This window comes from Parasteatoda tepidariorum, chromosome 6 (genome assembly GCF_043381705.1).
Source record: "Parasteatoda tepidariorum isolate YZ-2023 chromosome 6, CAS_Ptep_4.0, whole genome shotgun sequence".
NCBI lineage: Eukaryota > Metazoa > Arthropoda > Arachnida > Araneae > Theridiidae > Parasteatoda > Parasteatoda tepidariorum.
In genome coordinates this window covers 68,252,187-68,275,657 of record NC_092209.1, presented here as the reverse complement: position 1 = coordinate 68,275,657, position 23,471 = coordinate 68,252,187, and the positions used below count along the sequence as shown (strand labels likewise).

Below are 23,471 nucleotides of genomic sequence, written 5' to 3'. Positions count from 1 at the left end.
ATCCCCTCCGCAGAGGATCAAAATTGTGATGGCATGTCTTCGGATCATCCTCCGGGATGTTTCCCAGACCGTCGCCAATAGCCCATTGTGCAGCTCTAGTGCGACGTAAATTAACAACAACAACTAGAGGTCCATAATGGGCTATTGGCGATGGTCCGGGAAACATCCCTGAGGAGGATCCGAAGACATGCCATCACAATTTTGATCCTTTACAAAAGGGCTTGCTCCCCTGCTTTGGAAGCTCGACGACCAGTGCAAAGTCTAGCACTTTACGGTAGAACAGTTTAACGAGGACCGATACCGCGCACCCTCGGTCCCTACGAGGCTAATCAAAGTTGTCACCCGCCCTCTTACTGACAGCAGCTAGTGTATTATACTATACTATGGTACAGTTTGAAAGAAGAAACGGGCTAAAATCAAACGAGGGAAAATAATAGTTGACAAATTATAGGCATATGCATTTTTTCAGTACCGTTTATTCACTAACCCTTCATGCAAAAACACATCTATTTGCGCTTTCACTAATTTGAGGATTCTCTGATTTCATTATAATCCAATTCATTTAACTGCCGATTTACTAGCTCATTACCCTATTTTATTAATTTGCCGATCAACTACTTTATTTATACTCTTTCTTAATTCCTTCATTCCATTCTTGCAATATATCAAGTATAATTCATGAGAATATTTGAATTAGCGACGTTTTAATTTGAGCACTCTAGCTGGGTCGAAAAATAAGTTGCAATTTGGACTGTAAATCAATTTTATTTGCAGATTAAAACTTGCATTGTTAACAGGCATAGAGTTCAAATGTGATTTGAGCAATCAAACTAGTTGGGATATGGTAGATAAAACAAATATTGAATGACTTATCGATAAATTCCTTTTGATAGTAGCAATATTTTGACAAATTCTCTCGTTGCTTCTCAGAAAACGATTGAAACTTTTATCAAATATAGACATCCAGTTGGAATATATATACATTAATGAGTTAAAAAGTGATAACTTTTGATTGACGATAATTTGACAATAAATTAGCTTGTCGCAATCAAAAAATAATTAAGTCTCATGATGTCATCCTGTACAGAGAACTAAGAGACATTTAAATGTTCTAATTAGTAAAAAAATGGTTAAAATTTTAAAAATAAAAATCCGTCATGACACAAAAAATTTTCAAAATGAGCTATGAAATAAAATAGATGATACAAAAAGATAAATGCTAATGAGAGAAGAATATTATTATTTTTCTTCAGAAATTTCTTCAGATACAAAGAACCTTCGAAACGAAGAACATTCAGATACATTTGAAAATTTATTGATTTATCGATGAACTTCTTTCGATAGTAATGTCTCGATAAATTCTCTTTTTGCCGCTCTGTAACCTATATTTTTATCTAGCATAGAGATCCAGTTAAAATATGTGCTTTTGAAAGAGACGAAAAGTTCTCAAATTTTGATTGAAGATAAGTTGACAATAAATCTGTTTACAGTCATCAGAAAACAATTGAAACTCATGAAGTTATCCAGAGCAGAAAACAAATAAATATTTAAATGCTATTAGTCGAAAAATGTCTTAATAACTATTAGTCTAGTTCACTATTTCATTCACACTATTTCTCAATTTCTTTATTCTATTTTCTTTTTTTTTTCCTACTAAATCAAACATAATTCATACGATGCTAATTACAACGTTGCTAATGTTTGAATTAGCAACGTTGTAATTTGATCACACAAGCTAATCGAAAAATGCTTGCAATTTTAACTGAAGATAAGTTCTATTTGCAGACTGACACGTATTGAAAACGGGCACAGAGCTCTAATTGAGATTTAAGTAATCAAACTAGTTGAAACATGGCCGATCATTGATTGGTAGGTAGGTACTTTTTTTACGTCACCCTAGAGCTGGACAATGGGCTATTGGCTACGTTCTGGGAAACATCCCTGAGGATGATCCGAAGACATGCCATCGCAATTTTGATCCTCTGCAGCGGGGATGGCTTCCCTGCTTTGGTAGACCGCGGACCTTCAAGCGAAGTTGAGCATTTAATGATCGAACAGTTTAACGAGGACCGATACCGCGCACCCTCTGTCCCTACGCAGGCTGATCAAAGTGGTCACCCACCCGGTTACTGACAGCACTCAGTGATGCTTGACTTCAGTGTTCTACTGGGAACCGTGTCTTTACGATCAGTTCACTGCGGGGCAATCATTGATCGGAAATCGATTGATTTATTGATAAATTCTCTTTTGCCTCTCAAAACATGATTGAAACTTATGTTTTTATCTAGCATAGAGATCCAGTTAGATTATGTGTTCTTTAACAAGTCAAAAAGTGGTCAAAATTTGATTGACGATAATTTGACAATAAATTTGCTTATAGTGGTCAGTAAATAATTAAAACCCATGATGTCATTCAGCACAGAGAACCAATAGAGATTTAAGTGTTATATTTAGTAAGGAAAAATGATTGAATAAGTTAAAATTAGAATATATCGTGACACATAAAATTGGTATAATAAGTGATAAAAGAAAAATGATGATACAAAAAGATAAATATTGGTTAGTAAAAACATTTTAAATTTTCTTCTGAAATTTTCTTCAGGTATAAAGAACATTCGAAACAAAAAACATTCTCATATATTCCAAAATTGATTGAAATTTCTTTCGATAGCAATATCTCACTTAATTCTCTTTCTTCCAATCAGAAAATGGCTTATTTTATTATTAAATTTATTATTATCTAGAATAGAATTTCAGTTAGAATACACGTTATTTAACGAGTTTTAACATGTTACATGTTATTTAACGAGATGTTGATTGACGACAATTTGAAAATAAATCTACTTGTAGTGAACAGAAAACATTCGAACCTCACGATTTCATCCAGCACAGAGAACGAATATTATTCTAATTAGTTAAAAATTGTTGAAATTTTAAAAGTAAGAATGCATTGTTACCCACGAAATTGTCAAAGCGAAAAAAGATAATTGATGATGCAACAAAATAAATGTTTATTATTAAAAATAATAAAAATTTTCTTCATATACAATTAACTACAAGTTGGGTGTTGGATAAAAGAGAGTATCGGATAATCAAGTGTCAAATAATCGGAAGTTTTCTTTCTTCGATATCAGTGCAAAAGTAAAACAGCTGACGCCCAAGAAATCGAAAGTATTAAAGATTCATCTTTGCTGATAATAAATGAGTAGAGAATAAATCAATGTTCACCCTCCTTGACTTCAGCCACTGGACGACTCAACGGAAATTCTTTATCCCATAATAAGTGGTCAGGCATTTATCAAAGAAGCTATAAATAAATTGTTACAAGAAGGATTACATTTGCCATTTATTTTTCTTGTTCTTTTTTTTGCGAAATAACGGTTATATTTTAGATCAGCTGTAAATCTCTTGACTTGTAACGTGATTGATTGAAATGGGAACACCGGATAGGATTAGATAGTTCAATGGAATTTTTGATTTTAAAGCGCAATTTGAAAGTTTGTTGGAATTTTCTCTCGTTAGAAATTGAATTTATAATTTAAAACAATATCGTCGATAGATTTTTTTATTTTTTTTATTTCTATAGCTTAGTACAAGAGCAATCAATGTGAAAGTTTAACTTTTTGAGAAAAAAAGATAAACTTTTATAAGAAGAAAAAGAAAAGAGAGACTTTTGTAAGAAGAAAAAAAAAGATAAACTTTTATAAGAAGAAGCAAAAAAAGATAAACTCTTATAAGAAGAGAAAAAACAATATCCAACTTTAAAAAAACAGTAATATCTTTGTTAGAGCCATAAATACTTAAATATTTTTTATTTTAGAATTGTCTTTGAACAGCCGACCCAATTTTGAATTTTGACTTCAAATACTCAACTCCATAATCTTTTAATTGTAAAGTCAACCCATAAGACAAAGAATCTCCTGGATTCTGTATTGGAAGAAATTTCCCTTCGTGAAGGATTTTTTGATTGAACTAACACTCATTTGCGTTATAGGAAGAAGAGAACCGCGAAAACTTCCCACGGTCACCTGACGGTAAGGTGTCTCTAACGCATGATCCGTTTGCTACTGAGGATATTTTACGTCAGCGTTGTGGTCAGTGTGAGCCGGGTGCAGAATTCGTATCGAAAATCCATCGTTAGAATTCGAATTCGGGTCGACTCATTGGGAGTGTTTTATCTTCTGAGCCACCACGACTCTAGATAATAGTTATTGTAATATTTTTGTCTGAAAATATTTACTATTTTAATTCTACATGCTTTACAATATAAACATTAATTGCATATTTAACGGTGAACTGCATCATTAACGTTTCATTTTCTTTTTACCGTACTAGAAGGCTCTTCTCTCTGCTCATCTTCCAATTCCTGTGCTAGTTTCTTCGTCTTTGTTTTTTTTCTTCGAAAGTCGGCTTTTTTTCAAAAAAAAGACCATTTTGCTCTTAAAATATGAAATTATTGCAATTTTGTGTAAGAACACTTTGTAAATACGTTAATCACAACAAAATGAACCGCAATTGTACTTTTGAAATATTATTTAAGGTTAAAAAAAGACAATGCAAGATAGTGTAAAAAGTAATAAACAGGAAATAATTTTATTTGGTAACAATCAATAACGATGAACCTTATTTTGAATATGAGTTCAAATTGTAAACGGTTTTTATCTCTCATGAGATTTCTATGTTTTTAAGAAATTTCGATGTAAATTTTATGACTTATATCTTGCAACATCTAATCACATTTGCTTATTTTTAATTTTGATAAAAAATTTTTACTTGTTACTTTTGATATCAAAACAAGCACGATCTTATTAAATGAAAATTGCTCGTGAGATATATTTTTTGGCAAAAATGGCTAAATAACATTTCTTTCTAACAAACTGAAATTCTAGAATATCGAAACGTTTAGTTATAGTTGAAAATGCTCTTTTCAACATTTCAAATTTTAAATCTATAGTTGCATTTCAGAAGATAGTAAATCAGCCAATATGGTTTTTCACTGCAAGTGTAACAGTTGATGATTTCCAAACTAATATTAAAATTACATAATTACATTATTCCATCGAATCAAATTACATACTAATTACAATAAAACATAATTGTATTATTTCATAATTACATTATTACATTTTTCTATACACCTTCGTAATTTAACTACACTTGCAGTCTTGCGGATTGTAAAGCAGCCCGCATGATATTTTTTTCTACAAGCTTAACAGTCAATTCCCGAACTAATCATAGGATGATAAGGAAAATAATCATAGGATCAATTTTGTTTCTATCGTACTGCTTGCACTACTTTCTATACACTTTCATAATTTCAAATTTCTGAATTTTACAGTTTTTGTGCACCAAAACGAAATGTAACGTTAAGTTGAACTCTCGAAACAGCGGCCATTAACGATTTTATAATATTGAGAGAAAATAATTCATACAGCTTAATATTCTTAAGAATTTTTCATGATTAGAAAGTAGCAAAATTTACTTATAATATTTAAATATAAATTCGTGTTTAATATTTTTAATAAATATCGTGACGTTTAAGACAAATGAGGATACTAAAATTACTCGAACTGTAATTCATTTTTAATAATTTATAACGTGAAATATTTAACCAAAAGTTGCAAGTAAATAATTGTTTTGTAAAAACTAATTTTTTAAATCATTTAATGCTTAGTTTCAAAAATTTAACTAAATATTATAAAATTTAATACTTTTCTTTAACAGTACTAAGAATCTAAAATTTTGTTCTTAAAATAACTTTAACTATATGACAATAATAATGCGTGATGACAAATCCTTTTATTGCTAAAATATTTCTGAAAACCTTAAGATATTTTACTTCCAAAAGCAATATTTGAAAGCAACTCTTTTGTATTAAAATAATATTGAATAGAATTCAAATCCATACTCGTCCTTATTTTTCTATTTTAAATCTAAACTCATAGTTTTGTAAATATACGGAGAAGAATATTTTTTGCTTCATAAATATTATCATCTTCTGTAATTCGCTTTGACTCAATGAATCAAAGAAAAAACTTATTTATAAAAGAGATTAAGAAAAACAAGTAACATATATTCTTTTTCAGAATATATAAATATCAGTTTTGTTTCATGCGTTTTATCCTGGTTCTTTCGTTAAAATTTATACAGTTTATTTCTTTTTTATCAATTCCATGAAACATTTGCTTATTTATATTTTCAAAATCAAGATATCAATTGAATCTTATGTCAACTCCAGAACATTTATTTGGAAAACTATAAAATGTTATTTTCTTACAAAAATTCTCATCATTTTATTTTAAAGACACCATTCTATTAAATGCATAAATTTATTCGAATTAGTTTTTCATTTTTTTTTCAGAAAAAGATATGAGTTTATACACGTCTTTTTTCCTTCATTTAATTTCTAAAGTTTTACTGTTAAAGATAAAAATAATTCAATTATTTTAGTTACGAATGAATGCTCCAGGTTTGGAGGTCCAAGTAGTCCAGGTCCAAGTGGAGGAAAAAACAACACATTATTGATAAAACAACAGTTCAAAAAAGAAGCCCGCTACCTCTACGCTTCAGAAAGTTCGGCGAGAAAACAACCCTTTTATCCGTGGAGGTACCAATAATGTTTCATGTTTGCTTGATTTATTTACATTAGTTCGATCATCCTCGGGGATACTTTCAAGGCAGTCGCCAATAGCTCACTAAGCAGTTCTAGTGAGACGCAAATGAAATACCTACCTACCTATCTTCTTACATTAGTGTCCCACAGTGGACTGATCGTTAAGACACGGTTCTGAGCAGATCACCGAAGTCAAACATCACTAGCTGCGGTCAGTGTGCTTGTAAGTGACCACTTGGACCAGTCTGCTAAGACAATGTTCCCCAACCTTTTTATCACCGCGGACCTGTCAACGTTTGATAATTTTACCGCTGCCAGCTGGGGGGACGGACTTTGATTGTTTATATTTTATAATATTTTGATTTATTTTGATTTATTAAGTTTAATTTAATTGTATTTAAACATGCCTTCGAAATAAAATATAGTTAAACCAAAAAATAAATATAAAGTGATTTAACATTTTAACTTACCTGAAAGTTAAATCAATGAAAACCCTGAGCTTGTATCTTTGCAATGAGACGGTTCAATCTGGGGGTAATCGGAGACAATGATACATTACAAATATTAAAAAATTTATGTCACTACCTTCGGGGGCCCCTTTTTTAAATAAATTAAATTTTAATGGAACACAGATATTTTTAATTTGGAGTATAAACCTAGGAGTTTAAATTTAGTATCAATGAAATGTGCGACCCGGTACCATTTGATCCACGGACCGGTTCCGGTTCGCTGACCGGGGGTTGGGGATCACTGTGCTAAGAGACCGATGATGTGCGGCGTAACTGTTCTACCGTAAAGTGCTCAAATTCGCATGCAGGTCGTTGGGCTACCGAAGCGGGAGTGCCATCCCCTATGCAGAGGATCACAATTGTGATGGCACGTCTTTGGATCATTCTCAGGGATGTTTCCCAGACCATAGCCAATAGGCCATTGTGGAGCTATAGAGCGACGTAAATGAACTACAACTCTTACATTAGTGTACTGGTGCCTTCCCCACCGTGCAGTTTCCCTGTTCCTCCAAAAATTCTAAAGCGTAAATGTGTGAGTGTATAGGATCAAATTTCGCTACATCACATGATTTCTTTTCGTGATGTCTTTCTCAAACATGTGCTACTTGCTTTTAAAATTGAAAAGAGTTCTTAAGCAATTCTTAGTATTTTCTAAAAAAAAATTTAAAAAAATTTTTTTTTTTAAAAAAACTCATATACGCGTACGAATACATGAATTGATCCACCTATCCCCGCAAAACATGATTAAAACAAACTACTCAGATTACTCTGAGTTGAGTATCTTTAAAACACGCCAAAACATTTTTTAGGCCCATTTCCCTGTGTTATAATTTAGAAATGTATTAGGACATTAAACCTTAGAATGGTATACAGACAGGGTACATTACAATTCTATTTAGTAAGATGCATAGCCATCAAAATGTTAAAAACAAACGGTAAAATGAATGATAGTTCCAAAGAACATTTTTGTGATAATAAAACGTGATTCTTCTAAGCATGGCATATATTTTTTCTCATGTGTGGTAAGGATAATTTTGAATAACGAAATTCTCGATAAACAATTACCATACTTAACGGAAAAATTATTAAATGAATAATTTAAATACCACAATTTTTGGTGTAAATTACCAGAATTCTCGTTATCTTTTCTGGACAAGCCGTCTTTTCTGCCAATTTTTTTAGGAGTTGTTTCCCATTGAACTTAGTTCTATATATTAGAACAATTTATCAATATATACTTGAAGAATAATTAAATTACTATAAAATATTACTTCTCGTGCAACAAATAATTGAAAAACTAATTTGAAGTAAAAAACGGAAATAATAAATAAACTCTTTCAAAATTAAGTCTCTTACAATTTAATATTTGTTTCTTGTTCATGATATCCTAACACTAAGATATAACTTGACGTGGATACAACCTGACAAAATCACTCACTGTTAGTAAAAAAATAAGTTGATGCTGTAAGGATAAAAAAGGTTTATCTAAAAATGTTTTTTCCCGAAAATAGGAAATCTTTCCAGGAATAAGCTATATGTGTAATGTCCATCCGGGACTCCCCCAGGAATAATTGGTGTGTAAAGTGATAGATTGAGCATAAAAACGAAAATAATTCCTTGGAGTAACTGATCAACAGTCGGGAATTTCTATCTCAAAGAAGATGGTTGGGAATTCTCCTCCTGGAAAGTCTCTGAGTGATGGAATGTTCTCTTGGAAAAAAGTTACGACATGTTATTGATTTTCAAACCATACCATAGTGATAGTTTTTATCCTTTCTTTTTTACACCTATTTTTATCCATTTATAGCTTTCAAGGTAGTTGCGATAGATCGTTGGCATTCAGAATAATCCTTATAAAGGATTTTTTTTCTTCTTTTTTACGTATGATTTCTAGTCTTAAAATAAATAAGATACATCGTATACTTTCAAAATTATTACATAATTGTTTTTTTTTACCCCCATTAGTTACGAACCATAACGCTAGCACTGTGATAGGATTTTTTTCCTTTTTCGCATCCATTTTTATCCATTTTTAGATTTCAAAGTAGTTGCAATAGATCGTTGGCATTCAAAATAATTATTATAAAGGATTTTTTTCTTCTTTTCTCAGTATGATTTTTAGTAATAAAATATATAAGATACATCGTTTACTTTCAAAATTATTAAATAATTGCTTTTTTTTACCCCTATTAGTTGCAAACCATAAATCTAGCACAGTGATAGTATTTTTTTTCCTTTTCACATCCATTTTTATCCATTTTAAGATTTCAAAGTAGTTGCAATAGATCGTTGGCATTCAAAACAATCATTATAAAGGATTTTTTTCTTCTTTTCTCAGTATGATTTTTAGTAATAAAATATATAAGATACATCGTTTACTTTCAAAATTATTAAATAATTGCTTTTTTTTACCCCTATTAGTTGCAAACCATAAATCTAGCACAGTGATAGTATTTTTTTTCCTTTTCACATCCATTTTTATCCATTTTAAGATTTCAAAGTAGTTGCAATAGATCGTTGGCATTCAAAACAATCATTATAAAAGTTTTTCTCTTTTTCACGTCTGTTTTCTAATTATGAAATAAATAAGATACATGTTTACCTTCAAAATGATTATTAGAACCATGATGGCTCAGGAGATGAAGCGTTTGCCTTCCAATGAGGTAAACCGGGTTCGAATCCCAGCGATGGTTGGTCGATCCGAATTTCGCTTCCGACTTGCACTAACCACAGTGCAGACGTAAAATATCCTCAGTGGTAGACGGATTAAGGGTTAGAGGCACCTTGCCGTTTGGCTAACCATGGGAGGTTCCCGTGGTCTTCCCTCCATCTAACGCAAATTGGGGTTAATTCTATCAAAAGTCCACCACGAAGGCAAATTTCTCCTATTACTTGATCCAGGAGTTCTGAATTGGGTTCAAAATTACAAGGCTATGGAGTTGAACATTAGTAGTCTTAAACCCAGAACTTGGATTGGCTCCTTAACGACGGTTTTTAAATAAAATTTTTAAGAAAAGCGGTTATTACATAATGATAGGTTTTTTTTACCCCCATCAGTTACGAATAAAATCATCAGTTAGGTTTTTACAACCACAGGTGAAAGGTTTCTCTCCTTTTTTATGAATATCTTTATCCATTTTCAAACTTTAAAATAATTGCGTTATAACATTGACACACAAAATAATTATTATATAATGATAGGCTCTTCTATTTTTACGCCAATTTTATAATTTACAAATAATTAAGATACATTGTTGTTTTTCAAAAGGAAAGTGATTTGTTCTTTTTTTTTTACCCCTATTTACAGCTATATATTTTGATAAAAAATGAATTACAATGCATCGTAGAACATCAAAATAATCATTACTTGTTTCCGGAATTTTTACATTTTTAGCACCCAATTATTTAGCGATTTTTAAATTTCAAAATACACTCTATAAAAAAAAAATCGACGCACCAAGAAGCAATCATCCGATTGCTTTTTGGTGCCAGATTACAGTGGTGCAATGCTCGATCAGGCTGGAACGATGTCGACTGGGGACGTATAGTCTTTAGCGACGAATCCCGCTTCTAACTGTGTCCTGACGATCATCGAAGACGTGTTTGGAGACGCACAGGGCAGAGGGGGGATCCTGCCTTCACTATTGCACGCCACACCGGCCCTCAACAAGGCATTATGGTCTTTGACAGACGGACCCCTTTGGTCGTCATTAGAGGTACACTTACTGCACAGTGGTACGTCGACGGCATCCTAAGACCTGTTTTGCTACAGTTCCTTTTGCAGAGCCCTGGGCTGGTTTTTCAGCAACAGAATGCCAGACCACATACGGCACGTGTTGCTATGAACTGTCTGCAAGCGTTTCAAACTCTTCCTTAGCCTGCCAGATCACCAGATCTCTCTCCCATTGAACATGTCTGGGATATGATGGGAAGGCGATTGCATCTGCCACGGAATGCTGATGACATCGTCGGACAATTGGATCGAATTTGGCAGGAAGTACCGCAAGAGACCATCCGGAAGCTTTATTGGTCTATGCCACGTCGTGTGGCAGCTTGTATCCAGGCTAGAGGGGGGCCAACACATTATTGAACTTGTTACTGTAACTCTGCAATAAATTATTCAATTGTTCTGAAATTTTAATTATTTACTGTTCTGTACATTGTCTTCCTATCCACCAATTTTCGTTTCAATCGGAGAACTCCTTCTTGGTGCATCGGTTTTTTTTTGTTATAGAGTGTAGATACGTTGTTTCGTTGACTTTCCAAACTACCATAATATAATAGGGGTTTTTTCTGTTTTTTAGGCTTGCTTTCATCTAGTTTCAGATCTGAAAGTAGCTACGGTATACTGTTGGTTTTCAAAATATTCATAAAAAATTCAAAATAATCATTGGTTTTCAGAATAATCTTGTTAAGAATATTGTTTTCCTAGTTTTCAACCATTTTCAGATTTCAAAGTATTTTCAAAATATATATATAGATGTGACTCAGAGGATAGCGCACTCGCCTACAAATGATGTCACCCAGATTTGAATCCCAGCGATGGTTGATCGATACGAATTTTGCACCCGACTCGCACCTCTCACAGTGCTAACGTAAAATATCCTCAGTGGTAGACGGATTATGGGTCAAAATCCCTTTGAAATTGGGCTAAACATAGGAGGTTTTCGTGTTTTTCCTCTCCATAAAACACTCATACTTGCTAGTTACATCAAAAAGTCCTCCACTACTGCATACTTCCTCTAATACTTGATCCAGGAGTTCTTTTGTCTTCTGGTCGATACGAACTCGCATCGACCACACTGCTGATGTAAAATATCCTCAGTGGTAGACGAATTATGAGCTAGAGTCCCTATGCCGTCAGGCAAACCAAGGGAGGTTTTCGTGATTTTCCTCTCCATGCAACTCAATTACGTGTTAGTTCCATCATAAAAGCCTTCCCCGAAGCCAAATTTCGTCTATTACTACTTAATCCAGGAATTTCCTCGTCTTCTGAATTGGGTTCAAAATTGCCACGGTAATGAGTTAAGCATTAGTAGTTCGTGAAACCAAAATTAGGTCAGCTATGCAACGACGATCATAAAATAAAATATATATAGTTGACTTTCAAAGTGATTACGACTTACTAATGGGAGCTTTTACACCTTATTCTAACCATATTTGAATTTCAAAACTACTAATATATATCATGAAATTAAAGAAATAATCAATACATAATGATCGCTTTTTTTAAATTTTAACTCGTAATTTTTTTTCTACGCTTAACTTGCAGACTTAAAATAGTCTTTGATTCATTTTGGAATTATTTAAACGCATTGCGCATAAACATTATTTGCACTATATCAAGGCGTACAAATTTTTAAAAAAAATACTTAACGCAATTTTAAATTCGAGATATTTAACGATCGGATTTTTAAGCACAGTAAAAATAAAAGATTGGTCAATTACCAGCCTTTTTAACGTAAATTTTAAGGTTTAAATCTGTTTTGCTGAGAAAATGGATTTACACCGTTTTTCACTCTAACCTTGAAGGGATTAAAACCGTCACTTCAAATTCTAATTTCTGCGATACATTTTTTTTGTTTACCGTACAATGAGTTTACCCTTTCTCAAATTATTAGCTGTTATTTCATTATTTTTATAAGGGTCGGCCACTATAGTTTTAAACGCTTTTACATTTAAATATGATTTCAACACATAAGACTTTTGCGGTAAAGACGTCCCACAATTAGCTGAACATGAGAAACGTTCTTAGTAGATTACCAAAGTCAAGCGGAACTGGCTGCAGCCTGTGAGCGCGAAGATGACCTCTTTGATTAGTCTGCGAAGAGAACGAGGGAGTATAGGTTCTCGTTAAACTGTTCTAACATGACAAGATATTACTTGGAAGGTACATCAATAACATTCTGAACAATCTGATCGAGCATATATTTTGTGATGAACCTGGAATTTTGACCCTTAAAACCTGAAGGTAGCTGCAACCTAGAATATATAGTTTAAATAGCTTAGTAGGAGGTAGATCTAAGACTAGTATCTCATGATATGACTTATTATTTTTGTCATTTGTGTGTCTTTAAAATTGTTACGCAAATAAAACTACTTTTGAAAACACTTTATTGATTACCCAAATATTGATTACCCAAATATTGCATTCTTTCAAATATTCGCACGTTGTTTTAAAAAGCATTAAGACTATATTATCCAGATTGCAATTAATATCTTAGGAGTCAAAAATCATATTTTCAAAAAAAAAATTGTTTTTATTCTGAGAAAGTGATTTTTCCGTCTGGTTTCGTAAACTTAACTACCGACTGAGTATTAAATCTTCTGTTGATACATCAATCTCAAACCACGAAGATTGTATCCAGTATAGAAAAATCTAACCTTTAGTTCAAAAGGTATTCAGGGCTTCTAAGTTTTTATTTTTGTTCATAGTACTCCTCTAACTCATGTTTAAATACTTCGATTATAGAATCTAGAAGCATGATTGAATCGATAATTCTAATTTGTTAAATTGAACACAAAGTAGAAATATTTTATTCCGATTTCTTTTATAATTATAAAGCCTCTTGGAAGAGCAGACTGCTTTCACTCTTGTTAGAATAAAAATTACTAACCTTGTTAGCACTTAGTAGGTCTTGCAAACAAGGGAAAAAATAAAGATTTGTAACTAATATTGTTCATTTAAGTTAATTTCTAACTGCAAAGATAATATGTATTCTTCGCAAAAAAAACGCCATTTGTTTCCGTAAAATATAGGACACTTCGGAACAACAACTTCGAAAATTGGATTTATAAAAACATGCATTTTAAGGTCTGCAATGTAATAAAATTGCTAAATACCTGCGAAGTGTTTAAAAGACGTTTAATAAAAAATACGTTAAAAAAAGTTGAAAAAAATAGGTATTGAATTTAAAATGCCACAAATTAGCAAGTTCTAGAATTATGTGAGAATAAAAAACTTTAAAACAATTAAGCAAAACGGTATTTCAGTACTTGTATTAGCTAAAATATTTGCTGCGAGTGAGTTAAAATTAAGAAATATTTGAAGAAAATGAAAAAATTGATTAAAGTAGTTATTTAAAAACATTTGAGTCTGCAATTCTTAAAATTTATAATTTAAAATTAATTATACTTAGAAATAATGTAGGTTAAATTCATAGCGAAAAATTATTTACTAAAAGTAAATATTGATTTTTGATCGTCCTTAAGAAAAGGGATTGTAGCAATAACAGGCTAATATTTTAAGAAATTTTATATTAAAATTAAAAAATAAAGCAGAAATTAAATGATCCAACATTTAATAAAACTACACTAACTTATATCTTACTCTTTCAATTTAAAAATTTATCTTGAAAACAATGTTGAAATTCTCGAGTGGTGCCATCTGTTGCTAACAAGTTTAGTTTAGCAAGAATGAGAATTATCCAAATAAATCTAAATAACTGTTTACAAATTTATGACATAAATATATTGCCGGTTCACGTTCTCTTTAATTAATAAGTTGAAAAATTCTTTCAACTGTTCTTAAAAATTAAATTTAAATACTCAAGAAAAGTCAGTTAATGAAATTAAGAAGATATTCTGAAAAAAAAATTTTTTTTCAGAATGAATAGACAATCGGTAACAATTACAGACACAGCTCTATGAACGGTAAACAATAATAATCATAAGAATTATCAGAAAATTCAAACACAGTTGGCATAGCTTTAAATGTTTAACAAATTTGCGGTAAATGTCTAATACAGACGCCTTTGCAATCATAATAGTTGCTTATATTACACGTATTTATTTCAAGAATATTTTTATTTTTCAAAAATTATTCGTTAAAATTCAAAATCCTATAATATGCATAACTTAAAAGATTATTTCATCAAAATTAAAAATTATTAATTTTAAGATCTTCAAAATTTTTATCGCTTATTACAGATTCCACCGTTTTGATTCCCGATTCTTTGGGAATGAATTTGAAACAAAATACTTTTTTTGCTTGTAAACTATTACCATTTCATTCACAGTCTTATACATGGAATTCTGATTTCGTTTTTTGACGTTATAAAAATTCGTTAAACATTTTTTGACAAAAAGATTATTACATTTTGAAATAGTATCCATAATTCATTCTTAATATTGATTTAGAACTTTCAATTGAAATTAAATTAATACGCTGGACAGAACACAGTTTTGCCTATAATTTATTATAAAAGTAGATACATTTTATTTAACTTTTATTTTTGAGGAGTTACGTTTATTAAATATTTTTTATCAAAAAGAGGTTGAAAAATAAGGTCAAAATATGAAATAATTTGTAATACAATAAAGGAACAACACGTATTGAAATGTTTATTTTTAAATAATAATTAAAATAAAAGACGTAGTAACAGAGAATAAAATTAAGAAGGGATGTCATTGGTAAATCCCGTTAAATAAAGCTTACATAGATAAATCAATATTTACGTCATTTATTTTAATAACATTTTAAATGCAATTTCGCTCTGATGACAGTCGAAGATACATGGATCTTCTTTGTTTATTAATGGTCATATCATTCTATTCTTCTATAAAAATGAAAATGTGAGAAATGGTAGAAGGACAATTATCTTTTAGAGGTATTTAAAAAATTATAAGTTTTAACACGCAAATTTAAATGCTAGAGACAAAAAATAATATTTCAAATAAATTCTCACTCTGTTAGCTGCAATTTAAATTGTGGCTGACAAATGTTATCTGGGTCATTCAGTTGTCTTAGATTGACAGAGTTTTAAAAACAACATCATTAATTTGACACAATATATATATTTTTAACTATCCAAATGACATATAATGCTGACATTTCAAATGGATTTAAGTATTTTCCTTGCTATTTCTTCTTTAATGAGACTTCTTAAGTAAATATTTATTTCTATGGCGGCTTATTTTACGCCAAAGAAAATAACTTATCTGGTTTTAGTGCTACTGAATTTGAAGGACTTTTCAGGAGTACAATTTCAATGTTTATTTTTGTTTTGTTTTTTAAATCATACTTTATTTTGACAAAATAATATTTAATCTATTCATAATCCTTCTTTTTAAAATTGTAATGAAATCCTATTCATACTTTAATTGCATTCAAAATTAATAATTTATTGAAAATTCTAACGATAAAAATAATTAAATAGTTGCATGCTTAACTTTTGTTTCAAAGTTTCATGAAATAAAATTTGCACAGTTTTTAAGTATTACTATACTGATAAAGTACACATTGGTAAACGACAAAACTAAAACAATAAAAGCACTTTTAGTGTTTAAATAGTTTTCTATGATAATAATTCACGACTTGCATTTGATTTCCTTAAACATAAATATTCAGAAAAAAGTATAGTGTATAATGAAATTAATTATTATATAATTTACTATATTATATATTATATTATCATTAATTAATTATGATTAAGTGGTTATATTTTTAATAAAAGAAAATTAAATTACTTTATTGAAAATAATTACAAACTTAGATGAAAACGCTTTGTTTTAAGAAAAATAACTTTCTGTTGCAGCTAGATTTAAGGATCATAACTTCAAATACTTTATTGAAAATAGTTACAAACTTAGATGAAAACACTTTGTTTTTTAAAAAAAATAACTTTCTGTTGCAGCTTGATTTAATGATCATAACTATTGTTCTTAAAAGTCCTAATGATTGTAGCTATTACTCAAAATAAAAATTTAATTGATAGTTCCAAAGCCGAAAATAACCAAATAGCTTTAAGAACTTGATTTAAAAAGAAAAAAAAAAAAAAAACACTTCTTATTATCGGATTAACATACGTTATATTAAAGTATTTCCTTTTGTACACAGAATAACCAAAATGATTATGATATATAATAAGAACAAATATAATGCAAAATTAAGATGTGTCAAACTAAAATAAACTGATCTCCAATAGGATGGATCTCCGTAAAACAATGAAACACTTAAAATCAAAGAAATCCATGAAGAAATAATTGCAAAATAATTGCAAAATCATATTTTTTAATTATATTTATTATTAACAGTGAATTTAAAGATATATATCTGATTAAGAACTTTTCAGTTATAGTTAATCAAACGACTGCATTAGAAATTTTAATGTAAGAATTTCATCAATTTGATGTAATATTTTACATAAAATATCGTCACAACACATACAAATATTTTTTTTTCCTTTTAGATCATTTTGTTTAATAGCAGCGAATATCATTTGAAATAATCACATTTTCTTATGAGTTTAAATCAAAATATAAGCTAATTACTTAATCAAGAATTCTTACTGACATTGAAATTAAAATATTAATTTTATTAAAACTTTCTCAGTTATAAACAATCAAACGATTATATCTAAAATTTTAACAAATGAATTTTTTTCAAATAAGAATACATTTTAAAACGATTATTCACTAGAAAATCGTTTTATTTATTGGCAGGGAAAATCGTTTTCTAATAGTTACATTTATTTTAATTTTTTTTAAATTGAAACTAAATGCTGAAAATAAACTAACCTGATATCCCATCTTTAATGAATTAAAAAAACTGGCAGCACTCAGAACGCATAAAAAAGTTCTTTCTATCAAAATTCGGAAAACTGGAAAACTCCAGTTTCCAGGGTGGATGTCTTACAGGGAAGAGGAGAAGAAGTTCTCTGGTACTCACGAGTGATGATCTGCGAGTTAAAACACCGCCACATCTTCGCTTATCCCGCCATCTGATTGGCTGCGCTTTTGACATCGGCCGTCCATTGTTAGTGGCGAAAGAGTTTGGAAATACAGTTTTAAGGGCGATTTAACGCAACGATTTAATTTCAAGACAGTATTTAAAGTAAATGGGCGCTTATTTAGACATGGTTTTGAACTTGTAAGGAAGATTTCAATATCAATTTAATTAATTGTGTATTATTTGAATCTTTCTCCAAATAAATTATTTCTCAACTTGAAAAAAAAGGAGTTTGTTTAAGAATTACAAACAAAAAAGTTACATTTTTCCGATTCTTTTCAAGTGCTATGTTCACAACTACTGTTAAAAATTTGTAGCGTTTTAAAACACAATATGGTACAAATCTACAGCCCCTAGTAAAACCACTTTATCATTTATTTTGATAGTTAATTTCCTTCAGTTTAGCAAATTTTAAAATATTTAAGTTATTTGTCCGTTAAGCCTAGATAATTCTTAACAGCAAGATGGTATATATACAGAGATGCCAACTTGATCCGCACAGCGGATAAATATTTTTGAGTGGTAGTCTTTAAAGTACGATTCTTGGTTTAGCAAATTCGATTTATAAGGTTTTACCCACCGCTACTTCTAATTAATTCAAAGGTTTATGTGATAGGCCTCTTTGTTACAGCTGAGCCGCGTTGAGCTTTATAAAGTGTTGCAAAATTAACCGAAAATGTTCATATTTTAGTTTGTAATCCTCTATCCTTTTTCAGAATATTTTGTCGAATCCGGAGCAGTTGGTATCTCTGCATCTTTCTTTCCAGTGTAAGGCACTTAAATTGGGGCTTTTAAGCTTTCCTTGACAGAAGAATTTCAGAAAATGCTGTTCTGTTAAAAACCTTACTAAATACGTATTGTTCTGTTCTGGACACATTAATTATTAACGTGATTTAGCAAACATTCTAATTGCTCTCACGCTATCCGCCTAAAGATGTTCAAATAAGGTATAACCCTATCAGCGTATAACTAATGCTTATAAATCACTTTTATAATTGTCGTAAATTTTTAATAATAATTGATGATTATTTGGCTAAGTTTCATTCTTCTTTATGCAGCATCCTCTATGCTAAATGACGAAAATGGTAAAGATTACACTGAAAAGAAATTTGGTCAAAACTACCACAATATGGTAAACTTCACCGTGTTTCTGATTCTACTGGAACACCAGAAAGCTTTGTATTTTTTTCGACGCGCTTTGGTAAAGTTAACAATAAAATAAGTTCTTGAAATATGTGATAAAATTTGATAACTGTATCATGATACTTTAGAGCATGTTATTAAAACCATCTGCCAGGTTAAATTTACTTTTCTGTTTCGTTATTTCTACTAAATGTGTGCAAGTAAGAATCATAATTTTTAAAAGCAGAATTTCTGGTAAAACGTTACTATAAAAAACGAGAAAATTACCAAATAAATGATTTAAACGCCTTGATTTTACTGATTAAATAATTATTAGAATTAGGGTTTTTTTGCAAGAAATATCATGAACATAGAGTACTGTAATTTTCCAGATTTTTTTTCTCTGTTTACTAATGACCACAGTTTTGCAAAAATTGAAAATGTATTAAATTATTTGATTTATTTTTTTAATATTAGAAAATTTCTCTAACGCAGCATTTTCAAAATTGTTCAAAAAATTTAAATTATTCAGTGTTTGTAAGAACTTGTTTGCATGGAAATATCTAACTGTATTTCTGAATTTTTCTTAAATTTAAATAACTATTTAAAATATTTAAGTTTCAGTCCATTTTAAAGTCCAAATATTTTTTTTCCTGAAAGATAGTGTATGTAGTTCAAAATTGCAGTTTAATGTATTTAAGCTGTTGCTTTTTTATTTTTTCATGAATTAAGAATTTCAATGAATATCCTTAATCAGAAGCACGCAGTCTGGATTTTACTTCTCATGCCGCTCTTTATAATCGTGAGTGGATATCAACATCTGCAAGCACCAAGCTGTAGCTAAAACTTAGTTAAAGTTTAATCACTTGTAATCAAACTTTTAAAATATTATTTCGCAGTCACAGTAGACATGGTTAGTTCCCCATTAATACTGGAAATACTAAGCATTGCTGTATACCTAGTAGGACTGAAGGAGCCAGTGTGGCCTTTCTTAGATTGTTTGTATAGATAAATTAAATATTCAAATCTTAAAATATAGCCATAATTAATTTAACTAAAACACATTATAAACTTGATCATCGACTTTCTATGATATATTATTCAATTGAGTTAGCGAAAATATTTGATTAAGCGGAACACTGGCTTTTCAGTTATACTTATACATTCGTTTTTCAGATGGATTTTTCTTCTTTATAAAACTCATTTATATATATATTGAAATATTCTTTTTTTTAATGAAACTGGGGTACCGTTTAATTATTAAGGGGTTTCTTTTACCCAAACCTTTCTGGGGCTGTGAGATACCTACCAAAGTACCTAGGGGGGAGTGGGGTCAATTGTAACAGGGTACGATTGTAACAGAGCAAAAATTTCGAGTGTCGGGTTCTAGATTTCGTTCCTAGGTGGCGCACAAGGTGTATTTAATAAATCTACATGTACACCCCTGCTGGCAACCATTTTTATGTACCTTTGAAAGAGTTACATCACAAAAGATATTTTCACGCTACGTAAGTACTTTTTTTGGTATTAGAATATTATATTGAAACAAAGTAATTTTGTTTAAGCAAATAAGAATAATTTACCGAATATGTAAGTGAATACCTTAATTAACATTTCAAAAAAAGGATTAGTTTTGTTAATTAACTAGCATTGTTTTTAACAAATGAAGCTGAAATGGCGTCTTGGGGACAATTGTAACAATAAGTAAAGGGACGATTCCAACAGCTGAAATAAATAATCTTATGTTTACAAACCATTACTTAACTCTTTAAGAACCACCAATAGTTTCCTATATCATTTATATTATGTTGCATGTGCATTATTTTATTTGTCACCTTTCACAGCATAATTAAAATTTTTAACCCCTTAAAGTTAAAAGCTTAAACCTTTAGGTCTCTGCTCATTATTATTTTTACTCCTTAAATATCACTACTATTTTGATCAATTAAAAATATATCACAACTATGATAATATGTATAATTAACTATGTTTTAATTGAATTTATGATCTGTTACAATTAACCCCATAAGTGGAGACAATTGTAACAAGTGCACAACTGTCTGAAATTGTTAATAACTATTATAATAACATTTAAAATAAGGTATTTTTTTTTTTTAGTAGAGGATAGTGTACTTTACTCGTCTGTCAATTAATACTGATAATATATTGGATTTTTTGTTAGTTAAAAATAGTTAAGTAAAAAAATTTTACAATTGACCCCACACTCCCCTACTGACCACTCTGGATTTTATTGTCATTCTGGACATAAATTTCTGTTCATGCGTTTTTTTTAACGTTGGCTCATAATGATTTAATATGCACTTAAATTGCATCATATTATGTTTAGAAAAAAATCCTTAACACTTTTAGTGCTTTATTTTTCGAATTAAAATGCAATAAAAAACGCAATATTGTCTCCCATCCGTCTTTCTAGTGCTGAAAAATTTTTCAAAAATTTTAAAAATCATTTATTCCATAAAATTAAAACAATATTATGCATGTTATATACTTGCATGTTGCATAATTATGCATGTTATATACTTGTAAGGATAATACTTTATGGAATAAAAATGACTCACAATATTTGAAATACTAATTTTGGAATTTCTAAATAGTTCTAAAATATTTCCTTAATCAAATTCAATATTTTCTCTTATATTATTTTCGTTTCATGGAGCATCTTTTTTTAACTTAAAATTTATTACTTTGACTCTAAAAATTAAATTACTCAGTATGGCTCCGAGATGGAAGTATAAAAAAAATTATAAAATAAATTTGATAAATTTCTTCCTTAAAACATATTGTCCCTAGTCCAAGTCTGACTTAATTTATTTCTCTGCCTTCAGATATTTCTGCGTCAAAATATTTTAAATTATTGACTCTAAAACTAAAAATATTTAAGTTAAAAATTTAGTTCAAGCTCATACTTTTAAAATTTGTTTAAATTTGTTTACGATTTGTTTACGAAAAAAAAACTTTTTTTTATATCGATTCCGTTAAATATTTTTTTTCATTTTAAACAAATAAGTGGAGACAAAATAAAAAAAAATATTTTAGTATTAATAATCTAAGAATATATAACTTCATATTTTAAATTAAAGCTTAGTTTTATTCTACATTTATTTATTCTCTACATTTATTTTAGCTCGCTTTTTTTAATAATAATCATAATAAAGCGAAATAAGTGCATCTTTTTCCACAAAATTTCTTCTTTTTTTTTAAAGTATTATACTTTTAAAAAAAATGTGAATTATGAAAAGTGGTAGTAAAAATTTTCAGCATTAAAGTCAAGATGCAAGATAGCGGTATCGTATAGAGCAGTGTTTCCCGAAGTGTGGTACGCGTACCCCCAGAGGTACGGGAACAGTTTAGCGGGGGTACGCGTTCTTATGCGAATATTTTACAACAGAAGAACATTTCAAAAAAATTTTATTTAAAACCAAAGCTCCCCATAAAAATTTACAATTAAGTATTTTTCTACTGGCCATTTTTTGCTGAGTTAACAGTTAATAATTAGTATTGTCAAAAGCCAGTAGTAATTTTTAACTTTTGTGTAAGTTTTTTTATAGTGAAAATTTTTTATAGTTTTTTTTATCAGGGTACGCAACGTTACGAAAACTTTAGAAAGGGTACACAAAAATCATAAGTTTGGGAAACACTGATATAGAGTAACGAGCTAGAAGTCTATGAATATGATATAGTAGTATACGTGATGCAGACATGTATATTCCATGAATATAATTCCGAAAATGATATAATTTACTAAAATAGTCTACTGATACCTTATCGAAATTTTTGCCTCAAAATATTCCTTACAATTTTTTTAGTGAAGTTACTAGCATTGCCTTTTACTCTCCTTTCCTCACAACACAAAAACAGTTGGTATTATAAAACGAAAATATTATCATAGATATTTTCAGATTATTTTCAAAAGTAATACATTTAAGCTATTACTTATTACTTAATTTCAATATTACTTCTACTTATTTATGATATCAAATCTACTTGTAATTTAATTTTACTTAAAAGCTCAAAGCAGAAAGTTTTCAACAAAGTAAATTAGGATATTATCTGAAAACCAAACATCTTCAAATCTTTTCAAATTCATAAAGTATGTGCTTCAAAAACCTAAACAAAGTCATACTTACCCATCATAAGTTAACTAGAAAAAATGAAAAATGCTTTAACTGTGTTAATAATTAACTGTCTTCTTTTAATTGACTGTCTTGTTTGACAGAAAATTCTAAGGGTAAGAAAATTAAATATTACCTTTCTAACAAAAGAAATTTTTAATAAAACATATTTTTCATACTTTTTTTCATTATTTTGTGTCAATTTAGGTCAAAGTAAGTGAAAAATATTATATTTAGCACTTTATATTACCGCTTGGATATTTAGCACTTTATATTAATAATTCATGGTTTTGAAAGATAATATATAACACCAGTCTTTTTTGTTTTTGTTTTAAAGTTAAAATCTTACAAACACGGCTCACTTC

The 23,471-nt window shown here is 29.7% G+C and overlaps 1 protein-coding gene across 1 annotated transcript in view; it reads right to left on the bottom strand.

Annotated features, from left to right (window-relative positions):
- Positions 1-17,805, bottom strand: part of LOC107446643 (guanylate cyclase 32E-like) — a 109,516-nt gene extending 91,711 nt beyond the window's left edge. Inside the window, exon 1 of the mRNA XM_071182488.1 lies at positions 17,641-17,805. The gene's annotated coding sequence lies outside the window, so the exon portion shown is untranslated. The remainder of the gene's footprint in view (positions 1-17,640) is intronic.
- Positions 17,806-23,471: the final 5,666 nt, after the last annotated feature.